This window comes from Spinacia oleracea, chromosome 4 (assembly GCF_020520425.1).
Source record: "Spinacia oleracea cultivar Varoflay chromosome 4, BTI_SOV_V1, whole genome shotgun sequence".
Lineage (NCBI taxonomy): Eukaryota > Viridiplantae > Streptophyta > Magnoliopsida > Caryophyllales > Amaranthaceae > Spinacia > Spinacia oleracea.
This window is the reverse complement of record NC_079490.1, coordinates 116,740,648-116,759,310: the sequence shown is the minus strand read 5'-3', so window position 1 is coordinate 116,759,310 and position 18,663 is coordinate 116,740,648.

The following is an 18,663-nucleotide window of genomic DNA, read 5'->3' as shown; positions in this document are numbered from 1 at the left end:
GTGGACAGAGGTGGGAAGGTAAGAGGGTAAATGAGGATGGTAAATGTTGAATGAAGGGGTAAATAAAGGAGGATATATTGGCAAAATAGTAGGGCGGTTTGAGTAATATGGGGCGTAAATAGTACGCAATCCCCATTATTATTTGACCATTAAAAAAAAAGTTGAGTAGCAAAAGAATTGTTTAAAAATAAAGTAGTACAAAATACAAAATATCTTGACATATTTTCAAAAGATTAATAAGATTAGAATATATTTTATGATCTTAAAAATATTATTTTTTGAGAAATAAAATTACACCTGAAAATTTATATTGAAGAACAAATAAATAGGTAGTAATAAAAAATTAGTCAAAAATAATAAATCTTTTCCATAAAAGATTATTGAAATAAATAAATGAAAGAAAGGAAAAAAAATGGGCGGAAAAATTTTCTATCACGAATTGACATGTGTCATTCTTGGTGTCTGTTTTAGTAGAAAGTAATAGATTTTTTCATATGGTAAATTTTTTTTTTTTACTTATTTCAAATTTGAGTTTTATTCAAATCGATCAGGTCATCGACTTATCGTGTGTTCTTGTCAAGTCAATCATATATAAAGTTAATGTGGATTTCGAGTCAAGTCAATATATACATACAATTTTCAGTTATTTCGAGTTGGTTCACATGATTTGGTTGAATTGAGATTTGAGGTTACTATTTATCATGGTCAATGACAAGTCGGGTTATCAGCAAGTCTGATTAAATTGGACAACGGGTCACTATCAGGTTGTGTCGGGTTATAAACGGGATTAGATCATTGTCGAGTCGGGTGTCGAATCGGGTCCAAATAATTGTTTGGTCGGGTCAATATAATTCTGTTATCGATCATCTTCTAGTCGGGGGTCGGGTTCAGATATGGTCATACAGTATCTGGCCAAATTAAATCGCCTATCGATTTTGCGGGCATATATGGTCGGGTTATGGGTTTCCTATTTAAACAACATTTCGGGTCCCAGTTAGTTACGGGTTTGAGTAGGTTCATGATGGGTTCTCAGATCGGGTCAGTTTTTGACAGCTTTGCGTGTACACAGCCGTTATGGTTTTCATTTCCGTATCACGAGTGTACTATACGTCTTTCGTGCGTGATAGTAAGAACATTTCAGCCTTTTCAAGTGAAAATAATAAAGATATGTCAGTACTTTATTTAAATAAAACGGTTTTTTCATAAAATATCCTCGAGTTTTAACTTAATTGACCAAACACCTCGTGTTTTCAATATTTCACCATATACCCCCGAGATTTTGAAAAATTGACCATATATTCCTGAGGTGATAAAATATTCACGACTTTCCCTTAATGGCAAAACGCCGTCAATGTTTCGTTAGTTTATACCCTCTTCTTTCCCCTACCTTTATCCACACCATCATCCTTCTCCTTTGCCAGCCACCAACCAACCATTTCCCCTAACACCTCCACACCGCCTTCTAGTCTACGGCACCATTCATCTCGCGCTCCTCTCCTCTTTCTCCCAACCTCCAACACCTCCCGCCACCCCTTTTGAACCCTTTTGTTAACCCAACATCGCCTCAAACCCCCACCACCTCTCAATCTCCTCCTTTTCCAACCTAACCAACACTAACACTACCACCACCTAAAGACCATCCATCTCCACCATTGTCGTTGTTGCTTCCTGCTGCTCCTCCTCTCTTCCTACTCCCAGCTCGATCTCTCTCCTCTAAATCTATTCACTATGCCCTTGTGTTCCTTTATTAGTGACCAAAACAAAGAAAGGGAGCAATTACGTTACTAAAGAAGGTAATGGAAAACAAGATCTCGATTTGAGCATCGTGACCCAGTGTCATGGTCCGAATGTTTTGGGCATCGGATCGTACAGCGCGCTCCTACCTATTGGGCAGTAGGGGCACAAGCCTTATGCGAAACGAATTCAGAGAGGCTCGTCAAGCATGAGCGAGCAAGGTTTCTGACAAGGGGCGCTCTTGTCTATTGGCGACAAGAATGGGATGCGGGTGCCGATCGGGCACTTGTGTGCGCACAACAGTCACAAGTGGGGCTGACGACGCGAGTGCATCTGTTCGGGAGACTTTGTTGGGGCACAAAAGTTTAAAAACAAGCGACAACATAATATCTATAAAGTCATACAATAACGCTAGCGATTAAGAAAAAACAACTTCTGGTGAGAGGTATTGGTTCATACCCCTCATAGAGGTTTATTTTGAATAAGCTAAAAACTGCCATTGAACACTGGAATGACAGTAACAAAATAATCTTATCTAAAGCCTAGAAAGTTAAAAGGAAAGTCCTATAAAGTTTAGATAAGAAAAATACATGGAAATATAAGAAAAGTACAAGGAAAGCAAGGTTAGATTCTAACATCCTCCCCCACTAAAGATGTCGACGTCCTCGACGACTTACAAGATTACAAAAGAAACTAAAGAAAGAAATAACATAGTGGAGCTGCTTCAGTCTTCAGTTAAGGTGGTTGCGCGCTGTCGGAGCTTGATGTTGGTGCGGGTGTTGATGTTGTGGTTAGAATATTCTTCATTTGTATAGTAGGGTTTGAGCCTGCTAACATGTAACACCTGTATCTTCATCCGTGTAGGAGGTTCAACCTTGTAACTTTGTAAGCACTCCTCCCAATCCGTTTAGTGATGCGGATATGGCCTTCATATTTTCTGACGAGTCTGCGATCTCTGCCTCTGAGGAATCTTAGTTGTTCCGGTAACACCTTCACCATTACCATATCTCCCAATCTCCCACATCGAATTCAATTGGCCTTCTATTTTGATCGGCCCATTTCTTCATGCGCTTCGATGCTCGTTCCAGGTATGCACGAGTAATCTCAGTATTCTGTTCCCATTCTTTTGTGAAATCTCGAGCTTGATGGCTTCTTCCATCTTCAGTTCCCGCTACCATGTGTGGTAGAAGGAGTTGTTGTCCTATCACCAGTTCAAAGGGGCTTGTGTTAGATGCAGAACTTTTCTGAGCATTGAAGCAGAGTTGTGCCACATCAAGGAGTCTGACCCAACATTTCTAGTTAGCACTCACAAAGTGATGCATATATTCTTCCAAGAGTCTGTTGAATCTCTCATTTATCCCGTTGGATTAGGGATGGTGACTTGATGACATGTTCAGCGCTGACCCCATCATTTGGAATAACTCTGACCAAAATATGCTTGTGAATCTAGGATCCTTGTCGCTGAAAATGTTCTTCGGCAACCACATCACTTATGTGCTTGAAGAATAGAGCAGCAGTTTCTTCAGCACCACATCTCTTATGTAGCGGCACAAAGGTGGCATACTTGGAAAAACGATCAACTACTATCATTGCAGAGCAGAATTGGTCAACTTTTGGTAATCCACTGATGAAGTCCATTGAGACACTCTCTCGTGGCCGAGTGGGGATGGGGAGTGGCTCTGGTAGGCCTCCGGATTTCTGTTTATCAATCTTGTCTTGTTGGCACACGAGACAAGTCTTCGTATAGCCAATCACATCTTCTTTCATTCCAGGCCAGTAATAACCCAAGGAGAGAAAGCTGAGAGTTAACTTGGCTTGAGGAGGGTTGTTCAGTGATTGGATCGTTCTCTGCCATCCGGGGTGACCTGCCCACAAGGTGTCGTGAAATTCTTCCAAGAGCATGCGGCGAAGGCCTCCAGATTTTGGGATGAACAGTTTGTAGCCTTTGGTGTAGATGAGATTATCTTCCATCCAAAAGTTTCTGGGCTTCCCCTCTTCTACCATCTTCTTTATGGTATCCGTCATAGGATCCCCTTCTAGGTGCTGCTTGACTTTATCTTGGACAGATGTGGCTACGTTGCTTGCCGACAACGGAGCGATTCTGCGCAAAGGAGCTAAGTCGGCACGTTGACTTAGGGCATATGCAACCTTTTTTCTCACTCAGTTCAATATGTGAACTCTACATCGAATTTTGTAAGTAATTCCTGCCGTCGAGCCTGCCTGCCTGTCAACTTGGACTAGGTGAGGAAGTGGCTGGCTACTGCGTTGTCCGGGCGGACGATGAACTTTGAGCCTAACAAATAATGTCTTCATCCTCTCAAACAATGAACAATTTCCAAGAGTTCTTTCACTTGTGCAGCTGTAATACCCCGAATTTCTAAAACTTGATTAATTATGATAAATTATTTTTATTTTAGCTTAAAACCATTTTAAATCCTAATTTCAAATTATGATTTTAAATAACGAAGTTTTATTGCGATGAATTTTAATATAGTTATACGCTTTATTTTAAGATTTTATAATTTAATTTTACGAGCTTAAACTCTTATTTATTTCGAATTTTTAATAATTTCGGAACATTCTTAATTTATTCGAAAACTAAATTTATTTTATGTTATCGATATTTTATAAAGAATTATTTCAAAACTTGTTTTAACTAAGAATTCCTATTTTTGTCAATTTCTAAATATAAAAATGGAATTTCAGAAATTTTGCCTAATTTTGTGAAATGACCGAAATACCCCTAAAGAGAAAATTTCCAATTTTATTCTCTTCCTTGCTCTCCACGTACAAAGTAAGAAGGAAGAAATTTCCTTCCTTCCTCTCTTCCCTTGAATCTGTCTATATTCATTTGCTTAAGCCCCAAGTTCTTCTCCTTCTCCTACACTCTACATGTCTTCAAAACCAGAAAATTGAGATGGAATTTCAACAACAAAAACAAAATTCAATTTCAATCATCCCTCCCTTGTTCTCTTCTCTGTCGAACCACCGCCACCGTTAACCACCACCTACTACCACCATCATTCCCAGCCACCCGCACCCACACCAACTCCCAAACCTGTCGCCACCTCCCTCTCCACCCAGAACTGACCGGAAAACACCACTCTTAAACTCCCATGTTTTCTCTTTTGTTTGCACGCTCACCACCCTCCCCTGCCTTTACTCTCCCCCGTGCTCAGCTGCCGGCACCGCTGTTCCGCCGCGCTACACCCTCCCTCTTATCTGCGCAACCATCGCTCACCCCTAAACTGCCACAGCACCGCACAAATTCCCTGTTTTGCGCGACTTTCCTCTTCCCCCTTTTTTCTGTTGTTTCTCCTTCGCAAACCACCACCACCACCGCCGCCTCTCCGGCGCGGTTCCTTGCCGCTGCGTCGGACCACCTGAGCTCAGCCGCCCAGACCTCCGGTCACCACCTTCCCCTCCGTCCTCTTCGTTCTCCCCTGTTCCTTGATTTCCCCTGCTCCGTGCTCCCTTTTCGTGTGAAATAGGTTCCAAATTGGAACCTTACTTTTATTTCACATACCAAGCCCATATCAAGCTGGCCCAACTCTAGATCTTTGAGCTTTAGGTAAGACAATCTAAAATTTCAGATTTTCAATTTATCAATATATACATTTTAATGAATTTCTACAATATAATTATTTACTAATAAAATTGTTTATTATTTTTCAGGTTTAATTATCGATTTTACTAAAATAAATTACTAGATTTATTTATTAAAAATGAAATTTAAATAATATTTTCATGTAAATCGATTTATGAAATGTATATATATATACATATACATATATATATATATATATATATATATATATATATATATATATATATATATATATATATATATATATATATCGATTGAAATTTCGTTTAATAATATTTTCGTTAAATCATGAATTATATTTTTATCAAAATTCGTTATTATATAAATTCATTACTTATAAAAATTATTATATAAAATATCTATTTTAGATTATTTATCATTTTAATAACTAATTCAATGATTTAATATTCTGAAAGAATCAGACTTGGAGCTCAGGAAGAACAGTCCATCGAACAGGAAATATAAACTACGGTTGAAGTAACATCTATTTCTAACACCCACAGTCCCCTTATAAACCGTGTTTTATGATTTTTGAAATATGTTTATAATGATATGTTTTAATGGATTGTGGGATATGAAATGTGTTTATAAAAGTGTGTTTTATGATGAATATATTCAAGCATGTTTTTGTATGATTTTATAAGAACGATGTTTATGAGTTACGAATAAGATACGAAACATGATAAATAAAAGTGTAACATGTTCTGGCAGTTAGTGAGGTTACTATTTATAGGTCGTGCACGTACCGCCGTACCGCAGGACACCGAACAAGGGAGAGTGCTCCTTGAGGGTTACCGCAAGCTAAAAGAGAAACTATTTAGGTACGGGCGTATGTAAACAAGGGAGAGTACTCCTTGAGGACTATCGCAAGGTGGGAGACGTCCCGAAAGGCTAACTTGTCAGTTACCAAGTAAAATGGTGGTTTTATGAAAGATAAATGGGAACTATTAAAGTTTCAAGTTATAAATGATGTTTTATTATAATGCATTTATGAAGGTGTTTTACTATATTCTATTCTCCCTGATTGCAAAGTAAATAAAATGAACTGAAATGAATATACGTTGTTAGGGTAGTATGTTACTGGGCGTCGGCTCACGATGTTGCTTTTGTTTTAGGTACGAAGAAGATCATGGGATGCCTTAGAGTGAGGATGCAACCATCAAATTCACGATCGATGTTTAGTAAAGATAACTATGTCTCACTAGTAATAATGGGTGTATTAATGAAACTCTAAGTTTGATTTCATGATTTGAGTTAGATTTTAATATAAATCTTTAATCAATGTTCGAAGTATTTATTATTAAAGTTTATTTAGTAATTTATAAAGGGTATGTCGCCATGTATTTCCCGCGAGGGAGATATGGCATGTGACGCTCCGACTAAGTTATGGTTTCCACTGCTAATTAAAGATAATTAACCTAATTAATGGAGTTTAGAAGTCGGGGCGTTACAACAACATACTTCCTCTTAGCCCCATTCAACTTTCGACTCTCGAAGGCAACTGGATGCCCCTCTTGCAGGAGCACTCCCCCCTAGAGAAAAAATGATGCATCAGTTTCTACTTGTAACACTCGAACAATTCCTTGCTTTACTAAAACCATTTTCCAACTTAAAATAAAGGAATTACTAAGATATTACAGCCACCGTGATAACGGTTAAGGCAATTACCAGAATTACGTAGCGGAATTTAACTAACTTTCAAAACATAACAATAGTTAATGGACTCCATACAAATCGGAACCATTACGACCCAAAACCAAAACATTAAAGAGTTTAAAATCCATTAACAAAAAGTTTAAGTAGTCATGACTATAGAATAATAATAGAGTTTATTATGCAAGAGTAAAACATCTCTCAAACTCATTCACATGCTCGATAACTTCTCTCGCAAGTTATCTCTTCAAACCTGTTAATTAAAATCTACTCCCCAACAACGCAAATGCAATGATGAATCGTCATAGGGTCATTAAGGCTAGGGGTGTTCATAAAAAACCGTAACCGCGTACTGTATCGAAAACCGAAAAAACCGACCTAAATGGGCGGTAAACCGAACCGGAAAAGTAATATAAACGGTTATGGTAACCGAACCGGCAAAATTAATGGTTAAACGGGTCGGTTACGGTTACAATTTTTGACAAAACGGTTAACCGAATAAACCGAAATTTATTTTTTCAAAAAAATTATTCAATTTAATTTAGTTGGGGGTTACAAAATCACAAAATTATAGGTAAAGTATTTAAGTAAAAAAATGTTTGTTTGTGCACAACTAGCCCAATTAGTGTACTTACTTCTTAGGCTCTTAGCTCATTAGTCATTTCTTGAAACAATGAACTTGTGTAATTTTAGACGTTGTTTAGACTTATTTTTGTCTGACTTGATCTTCTATTTCAAATTGTTTTTTTTTGTAAAAGAATAATACGATAAATGTGATCCAAAATAAAAATAAATAATTTAATAGCGGTTTATGGTTAACTGGGTAACCGTACCGAAACCGCGGTTAACCGTTTAAACGGTACGGTTACGGTTCATGAAAATGGCGAACCGAAATTTTCGGTTACCGAACCGAATCAAGTTTCGGGACGGTTAACCACCCATGAACACCCCTAATTAAGGCAAGGGCCATGACTAAAGGAAACATGAAGCACGAACTCAGCGAAAGCTGAGTACAAATAATCTAGAATGAAATCTTAGCCTAACATGCTTCACTCAAAAAATTTAATAATCCACATGCAAAAGCCATTTAATACACAAACACTCATGGAGACAAGACTCGACGCTTGACACGACTCTTGACTCATAGATTAATTTAGAATAAGCTTCGAACGGGATAAAGAAAATATCCATAAAAGGAAGGGTGTTGGGAGCCCACCAAACACCAAAATAATAATAAATTAAATATCGGACCATACCAAAGGTCGGACCATACCAACGGAATTCCAGCGCATAAAAATAAGAATGAAACAACGTCTTGTATCATTTATAGGAGTACAAGTTTTCCGGCATGACTCCCCCCATTGTTCATACTTGAGGTATTGTAGGGGGTTTTTTTCGTATTTTTCCCGTAGTGTATTCCCCTACGATGGAGGTTTTTAGAAACCTTTGTATTTTTGGATTTTGAAGGAGTCGCCACCAAACATTTTTAAGGGTCCCGTTTGGAAGGACCAAAAAGTGACTCTATTAGGATTAGGCATTGAATCTTAGAAACAGAAGGGTGAGATCCGGGCAAGGGAACGAGATGCTTATTCCGCGATCTTTAGAAATAATTCAAATGCGTGGCACAACATTTTTGAAAATACCCTAGTTTAACACTATGTGGGTTCGAATTTAGAACTTTGAACAAATAGAATTTCTACTTTGTATCGTAACCACTTTGCTTTAAAGTTAATTTAAGGGTACCTAAGATCGGTTTGTCCAAGAAATTATCTTCGTTAACCGTGGTGTAACCTTGTATTTTGTATTTAGCATGTGAGGTGATGAAAGCAATAAACAAGTAAGGCAACATCACAATAGAAAATGAGTGCATAATTAGTAAAGTACAACACCACCTAGAAATGGGCTAGGTGATGAAACCACATTGCCTAGAAGGACTAGGCAAGTAAAGTTGCATAATTGAAAGTGCGGAATTGAAAGGTTCTATATTGAAAGGCGTTATTGAAATTGCATAATTGAAAGTGCAGAAGTGAAAGGTGAAGGAAATAATGCCATTGGTCCAAGTATGCATTCAATGTTAAGTCTAATAAATGCGGTTCAGTATTAATTAACAAGTTAATAATTCAGTGAGATCAAGTGAGCTGAATGCCTAGCTAGAGGCCGCTTCAGTTCAAGTGGAATTAATGATATTAATCCACAGCTTACTCTTGACTGAACCCGTAGGGTCACACAAATAGTACATAAACGGATCAAGTATTTAATGGCATTAAATACTCCATCTATGGATATTCGGAATCGACGGATCTTGGTTTCAGTGGGAGCTGAGATCGTCACAGGCAAGAAATGAATACTCCGGAAACGATGATATTGCCGGAAACGGAAATATGGATCGTGTCGGAAATATAAATATTATCCAAGTCGTAGATGTTGCCGGAAACGGAAACATGGTACGTATCGGAAAATATTATCGGAAATGGAAATATTGCCAGAATCGGAAATATTGCCGGAAACGGAAATATTGTCAGAATCGGAAATATTATCGGAATCGGAAAATAATTCCGGAAACGGAAATATTAAATATTTGTTCGAAACGGAAATTAATTCCGGAATCGGAAATATTAAATATTGTTCGTATCGGAAATGAATTCCGGAATCGGGAATTTAATCGGAAGCGTATCGTACGAATTAGCATCGGACGAGGCCCGCTAGACGAAGGCCCAGCACGAAGCCAGGCCGTCGCCCAGCGAGCCAACGCGCACCAGCGCACGCCAGGCCTCGACCAGGCCCAGCGCAAGGCCAGGCCCAGCCAAGGCCTTGGGCGCGCGCGCGGAGCGCAGCAATGGGCCGAGCGCTGTGCGCCTAGCGTGGGCCGCAAGGCTTGCGCGGGTGTACGGTGCTCGTGCAATGCTTGTGCGGGAATCCTGAAGCAATCAGAATTCGAAGTGTGATTAAATCCTAAAACTATTAGATAATGATTATTTAATTAGAGTCCTAGTAGGGTTATAATTAAATAAATTAGTATCCTAATAGGATTCCAAAACCCTTTCCATAACTCTATAAATACGTGCCTAGGGTCACATATTTTAACAGATTATTCAAGTATTCAAAGTGAGTTTTTGAGAGAAAATTCAGACACATTTCTTGACCATAAGTGCCGAAAATCTTTAGTACCTTAAGGGCGATTCTAGTTGGTTAATCTTAAGGCGGATCCGGACGTGCTGTGGACTATCTACGGAGGGACGACACTTGGAGTCCTAAAGACTTGTTCTTGTTCGGTTCGGGCGCAGCTAGGGAAGGCACGCAACAAAGAGTATGCATCTAAAATATGCTATATGATTATGTGTAAATAATATGTATTCCTGGCTAAATGGTTTTTCCGCATGATTTATGAATTGTAATATGTATCATAACCTAACAGTGGTATCAGAGCCTCTTATTATTTTCATAATCTAAATTGCATGAACATGGTTAAATATTACAAATTTGCAAGAATTAAAAGGGGTGATTATTTTTGGTAATTGTTAATTAATTGCAAATTGCGTTTATTTAATTATACGTACGCAGTTTTTCGGCAGTTTCTTCGTTACTCATCCAAATTGAGTGATTTTTGTGTCAATTCCGCATGTAAAAGGCATTCTAAAATTTTGAAAAAAATAGTATTGTTCTGCCGAACCCAGAATTCTCAAATTCGAAGCCTAACTATGACTTTTCGAAGGTTTTAGTTTTTCGAATGCAAAATTTCGTAAATTTAAGATGTTAAATTAAATATTTGCGATTCTTGTTGATAAATCTTGAATTTTTGATTGACCTACTGTATATGTTTAACAAGTTTGAATGCCTAGCCTTGTTAATTATGCAATCTAATTTGTAATTATGATTAATTTGTTGAAAATTAGAATAATTTAGAATTAATTTGATTTTCATAATTAATTATAATTTAATTAGAAACCTATGATTAAAAACCACCATAAAAATTGTAAATTTATGATAAGTTTTAAATTTTTATGACCTAGGCTTGAATCCATAATAATCGGAAATCAATTGAATAATAAATTTTCGATTTTTCGCCCTAAAATTATGAAATTAATATTATTTATTAATTTATCATTAATTTTAAATATAAATTTTAAATTTTTATGCGATTCGTTCCTATAACTTGCACGCACAAAGCAATGGACGCTTCGTGTTACCCTTAAGGGGTGTTGTATAGTGCGCACAGCGAGCGATGGCTCGCGTGCATCAAGCGCTGGAGCGCGCGCAGCAAGCGCTGGCGAGCGCGCACAGCGAGCGATGGCTCGCGTGCGTCGAGCGCTGGCGCGCGCGCAGCGAGCACCTCTTGTGCGATGGCTTGCGATGGAAGATGCAGCAGCTATGCGACGAGCGCATGGGCTGCGCGCACATGGCCAGCGATGGCTGTGTGCGTGCGGCCCATGGGCGTGCGATGCGTAGGGTGTTTGCGTTGCGATAAAGATCGTTTTGAATGTTTAATTTGAAATTTTCAGTTTACGTAATTTTAATTAATTTTAAAATTAATAATTTAAATTATTTTCTTGGATTTTAATTTTGAATATTGTAATTATAATAAATTATATTTATTCTAATTATTTTACTAAAATTAAAATCATGAATTAATTTAAATACGACTGAAATTAAATTAAACTTTTTGGATTCAATTTTAAATTCATATGAGCTTTAAATTTTAATTAAATTTGTATGTTTCCGGTTAGACTAGAAATACATTTTTATGTTTAAAATTAGTAAAGCATACGAATTTATTGGTTTAAGTGGGAGCCCTTTTAGTCATAAACTCTTGATTAGGTCTACAAATCCTTAAGGTTAAAACAACTTGATTAGAATTAATAAGGACTGAATAATTGGTAGATTATTGGTGCCCTTGATTAATTGCTGCAAATGTTTACGTGATGCATAATGTGTTTTACTAACCAGCTATGTGGGCCATTCATGATCATGAATGGGTGAATGGTATATATTGTATATGTACTGTTTTGCAGGTTATGAAGTGACTAGTATGGCCCAAATAGGATAGAAAATATGGTCTGCGCACCATTAATTTGAATGTAATTGGTCTAAAGTACCAAAGTTATTTTTCAATTCAAATATGGTCTGCGTACCATCAAATAGTTGTAATTAGTTATAGCTTATCCTATTTGAAGAAAATGGTGCCTCCCACGGAGATTTTCAAGACGGACTTTGAAGTCAAAGCTTCAAGATGAAGTCGGGCCATACTAGATCACATTTATCTTATGCATGCTTTAAGTTATTTATTGCTTTAAATATGTCTTAATTATGCATAAGATTGTGGCTTGATTATGTTGCATGATTAAGGATTTTAGTTCACTTAAAATCTAACCAACATAGTAAGAGCCTTAAGTTCCAAACTTAAAAATTGAGTTAAAAGGTGCCATGCCAAAATATACACTTGCTTGGATATCCTTTACATCAATCTAGTAATAGTTTTCGCTCAGCGAGGTGTTACTTATTGGTCCTAAAGGGGCAAGGTACACAAATAATTGTGAGTACATGTTAGTTTTGGTGAAACTCAACGATATAAGTAAGGAGTCCTTTTATGTCGTGGAAAAATCGATAGGTTTACCTAATAAGTTCTTAGACGTACCTATCAACCAAGAATAGTTTCTAGACTATTAGCAAAAGGCTTTTGCTTACCTAAGATGTTCTAGGATTAAGTCGACAAACTGTGCTTAGTTCTTCAATGATTTTAGGATCTTGGAATCATTTTATTCACACCTGCCGGAACACATAACTTGAATAAAATGCTTAATAAACATTGAATTATGCATGTATGCTAGAATTTAAGTTTATTAAGAGAAACTGTGAATGGTTATTTATTTGTTTATTCTTTTCAATTGTAGTTTTTAATATGGCAAACAACAATTCATTCAACATTCGATCAATTCTCGAAAAGGAGAAGTTGAACGGGAAAAACTTCCTTGACTGGCAAAGGAACTTGCAAATAGTTCTTATGCAGGAAGAAAAGGAGTATGTCCTAGATGAGGCGATGCCCGAAGCCGCAGGCGACGGGGTCACTCAGGCAGCCCTCAATCGTTGGATTGATGCCAACAAGGATGTGAAATGTCTAATGCTCGCCACCATGAGTGCGGATCTGCAGAAAACGTTCATCAACTCAGATGCTTTCACAATCATCAGTGAGTTGAAGAACATGTTCCAAGATCTGGCTCGAGTCGAAAGATTCGAGACTCATAGGCAAATTCTTGAGACCAAGCTTAAGAAAGGCGAGCCCGTAAGTCCACATGTTCTCAAAATGATTGGACTCATTGAGAATATGAGTCGGCTGGATCAGCAATTTTCTCAGGAAATGGCTATAGACACCATCCTCCATTCTCTTCATAGCGGGTATGATCAGTTCAAACTGAACTACAGTATGAATAGTCTGGACAAAACGCTCACTGAGCTTCACGGTATGCTGAAGACCGCTGAAAAGACGCTCAAAAGTGATAAGCAGGATGTGCTTATGGTGCGTGGGGGCAAGTTCAAGAAATCTGGAAAGAAGAGGAATGCTAAGAAAGGTTGCGACAAGGCCAGCCCAACTAAGCAAACTGGCGCCAAATCTGTAAAGAGGAAGGTCAGTCAACCCACTTCTGAATCCGAATGCTTCTACTGCAAGAAGAAGGGGCATTGGAAGAGAGATTGCTTGAAGCTAAAGGAAGATCAGAAGAACGGAACAGTCGTTCCATCTTCAGGTATTTTCGTTATAGACTGTATACTTGCTAATTCAACTTCTTGGGTATTAGATACAGGTTGTGGCTCACACTTATGTTCCAATCCACAGGGACTAAGAAGAAGTAGAAAGTTAAGCAAGGGTGAAGTCGACCTACGAGTGGGAAATGGAGCACGGATTGCTGCATTAGCTGTAGGAACTTACTATTTGTCGTTGCCCTCCGGGCTAGTTTTGGAACTGGAAGAATGTTTCCATGTTCCAAGTCTTACTAAAAACATCATTTCAGTTTCTTGCTTAGATGCTAAGGGATTTTCCTTTTTAATAAAAGACAATAGTTGTTCGTTTTATTTTAAAGAGATGTTTTATGGATCTGCTAGATTAGTCAATGGACTTTATCTATTAGATCACGACAAACAAGTATATAACATAAATACCAAAAAGGCCAAAAAGAATGATTCAGATCTCACCTATCTGTGGCATTGTCGATTAGGCCATATAAACTTGAAACGCTTAGAAAGACTTCAAAAGGAAGGAATTCTAGAACCATTTGACTTAGAGGATTATGGTAAATGCGAATCATGTTTACTTGGCAAAATGACAAAGCAACCTTTCTCTAAAGTTGGAGAAAGAGCAAATGAACTATTGGGTTTAATCCATACAGATGTATGTGGACCAATGAGTACAAATGCTAGAGGTGGTTTCAGCTACTTTATCACTTTCACTGATGACTTCAGTAGGTATGGTTATGTCTACCTAATGAAGCATAAGTCTGAATCCTTTGACAAATTCAAGGAATTTCAGAGTGAAGTAGAGAATCAATTAGGCAAGAAGATTAAGGCACTGCGGTCTGATAGAGGCGGTGAATATCTGAGCTATGAATTTGATGACCATCTGAAAGAATGTGGAATTCTATCAGAATTGACTCCTCCTGGAACACCACAATGGAACGGTGTGTCAGAACGGAGGAACAGAACCTTGCTAGACATGGTCAGGTCAATGATGGGTCAGGCCGAACTTCCATTAGAATTTTGGGGACATGCACTAAATACAGCTGCACTCACTATAAATAGAGCTCCGTCTAAAGCTGTCGAAAAGACTCCATACGAATTATGGTTTGGAAAGCCTCCAAATGTGTCTTTTCTTAAGATTTGGGGATGTGAAGTATACGTCAAACGATTAATTTCAGACAAACTTCATCCAAAATCTGACAAATGTATCCTTGTGGGCTATCCAAAGGAAACAAAGGGGTATTACTTCTACAATACATCTGAGAACAAAGTGTTTGTTGCTCGAGATGGTGTCTTTTTGGAGAAGGATCACATTTCCAAAATGACAAGTGGGAGAAAAGTAGACCTCGAAGAAATTCGAGTCGAACAACAAACTCTAGAGAATGCTCAAGATGACATTCAGGATGAAACTCAGAGATCTTTAGAAGAATCTGGTGAGAATCATGGTCAATCTAGAAATGTTACCCCGCGTAGATCGCAAAGATATAGATCTCAACCGGAAAGGTACTTAGGTATTTTGACGAACGAGAGCTATGACGTTCTATTACTTGAAAGTGATGAACCTGCGACTTACAAGCAAGCTATGACGAGCCCTAGCTCCAAGCAGTGGCAAGAAGCCATGCAATCTGAATTAGACTCCATGTCTGAAAACCAAGTATGGGATTTGGTCGATTTGCCAGATGGCTACCAAGCCATTGGAAGCAAATGGGTTTTCAAACTGAAAAAGGACAAGGATGGAAAACTTGAAGTTTTCAAAGCTAGATTGGTCGCAAAAGGTTACAGGCAAGTCCACGGTGTGGATTACGATGAAACCTTTTCACCAGTTGCAATGCTAAAGTCTATTCGAATAATGTTAGCAATCGCTGCATATTACGATTACGAAATATGGCAGATGGATGTCAAAACTGCTTTCTTAAACGGCGTTTTAACAGAAACTGTGTTTATGACACAGCCTGAAGGTTTTGAGGATCCAAAGAATGCTAAAAAGGTATGCAAGCTAAAGAAGTCAATCTACGGATTGAAGCAGGCATCCAGGAGCTGGAATATACGTTTTGATGAAGCAGTCAGTGACTTTGGTTTCATCAAGAACGCGGACGAATCTTGTGTATACAAGAAGGTCAGTGGGAGCAAAATTGCTTTCCTAGTATTATATGTCGACGACATATTGCTTATCGGAAATGACATTCCTATGTTGAACTCTGTCAAGATTTGGCTTGGGAAATGTTTTTCGATGAAGGATCTAGGAGAAGCACAGTACATATTGGGCATCAAGATTTACAGAGATAGATCTAAAAAGATGATTGGACTTAGTCAAAGCACTTATATCAATAAGGTGCTTGATAGGTTCAAGATGGCGGACTCCAAGCGAGGCTACCTACCCATGTCTCATGGAATGACTCTAAGCAAGACTCAGTGCCCAAAAACACTTGATGAGCGTAGACGAATGAATGGGATTCCATATGCATCATTGATTGGTTCAATAATGTATGCTATGATATGTACACGCCCGTATGTTGCGTACGCACTCAGTGCTACGAGCAGATACCAGTCAGACCCAGGAGAGGCGCATTGGACTGCTGCCAAGAACATTCTGAAGTACCTGAAAAGGCACAAAGATGATTTCCTGGTCTATGGTGGAGATGATGAATTAATTGTTAAAGGCTATACGGAAGCAAGTTTCCAAACCGACAAAGATGATTTCAGATCACAGTCTGGGTTTGTCTTCTGCCTCAACGGAGGAGCAGTAAGCTGGAAAAGTGCTAAGCAAAGCACCATTGCGGATTCTACAACTGAAGCGGAGTACATTGCTGCACATGAAGCAGCAAAGGAAGCTATATGGCTAAGGAAGTTCATAGGTGAACTTGGTGTAGTCCCCTCCATTAAAGGACCAATAGCCCTGTATTGTGACAATAACGGAGCTATTGCACAGGCAAAGGAGCCTAGACACCACCAGAGAGTCAAGCATGTACTTCGTAGATTCCACCTTCTACAAGAGTTCGTTGAAAGAAAAGAAGTCGAGATAAGCAAAATTGGAACTGATGACAACATATCAGATCCATTGACTAAACCTCTGCCGCAAGCGAAGCACAACTCGCACACTGCAGCTATGGGAATCAAGCATATTGGAGAATGGCTTTGATGTCTCTGTTTAATGTTTTAAAGTTTTAGAGTTTAAATCTTTGTAAAACATTATTGGTTAATCATTCACAATAAATGAAAAGAATTCATTTTTCCATTTAATTTGTGGTTTATTAAATGATGAGTCCCTTCAATTTGACGATATATTCAAGATAGACTGTCAGGACCAGTCCTGTGACTAAGAAATGTCTATCAAGTGAACTTGAATGTCAAAGGTTGAAAATGGTCCATAGTCGGAGTTTTCTATAAAATTGGACGCATAGAAAACGTTAGACGATTAGAATGCAAGATGACTAGTAGTTCTGTTTCTTGAACTATGTGGACATGGCAATGTCATAATCATTTGCATAGATACTTACTTTGGGAAGACTAGTATCGGACAAGACCTATGAAACTTTACTGTAAGAGATGAAAATCTGTCATAAGTAAATTTCATTAAAATTATTAGACACTAAATCCTCAATACCTGAGTGATTTGAGATTACTTGTTTGAGAACTGGTTGCTTTGAGTTGACCAACCGTCGCACCGTAAAAGGAGGCTATAAAGGCAACGCTCAGGTAATCACCTATCAAACGAAGTCTAATCTCAAGATCGCAAGATTGGGATTGTCCTTCCATAAATCGGGATGAGATGCTTAAAAGTTGTACAAGGCCACTCGGAGAGCTAGAAACTGTGAAATGCATGGCCGTGCTCGGATGAATCATAGGCTATGATTATCTGTTTATTTGATCAGTTGAACTCTGAAACCGAGAAACACCTCTGGACATAATAAGGATGACAACTCTTACCTTATGTTCAAGAGCAAGCATCGAGCGACAAAGGAATTAGGAAATGCACACTTGTCCCTAAGGACAAGTGGGAGACTGAAGGAAATAATGCCCTTGGTCCAAGTATGCATTCAATGTTAAGTCTAATAAATGCGGTTCAGTATTAATTAACAAGTTAATAATTCAGTGAGATCAAGTGAGCTGAATGCCTAGCTAGAGGCCGCTTCAGTTCAAGTGGAATTAATGATATTAATCCACAGCTTACTCTTGACTGAACCCGTAGGGTCACACAAATAGTACGTAAACGGATCAAGTATTTAATGGCATTAAATACTCCATCTATGGATATTCGGAATCGACGGATCTTGGTTTCAGTGGGAGCTGAGATCGTCACAGGCAAGAAATGAATACTCCGGAAACGGAAATATGGATCGTGTCGGAAATATAAATATTATCCAAGTCGTAGATGTTGCCGGAAACGGAAACATGGTACGTATCGGAAAATATTATCGGAAATGGAAATATTGCCAGAATCGGAAATATTGCCGGAAACGGAAATATTGTCAGAATCGGAAATATTATCGGAATCGGAAAATAATTCCGGAAACGGAAATATTAAATATTTGTTCGAAACGGAAATTAATTCCGGAATCGGAAATATTAAATATTGTTCGTATCGGAAATGAATTCCGGAATCGGGAATTTAATCGGAAGCGTATCGTACGAATTAGCATCGGACGAGGCCCGCTAGACGAAGGCCCAGCACGAAGCCAGGCCGTCGCCCAGCGAGCCAACGCGCACCAGCGCACGCCAGGCCTCGACCAGGCCCAGCGCAAGGCCAGGCCCAACCAAGGCCTTGGGAGCGCGCGCGGAGCGCAGCAATGGGCCGAGCGCTGTGCGCCTAGCGTGGGCCGCAAGGCTTGCGCGGGTGTACGGTGCTCGTGCAATGCTTGTGCGGGAATCCTGAAGCAATCAGAATTCGAAGTGTGATTAAATCCTAAAACTATTAGATAATGATTATTTAATTAGAGTCCTAGTAG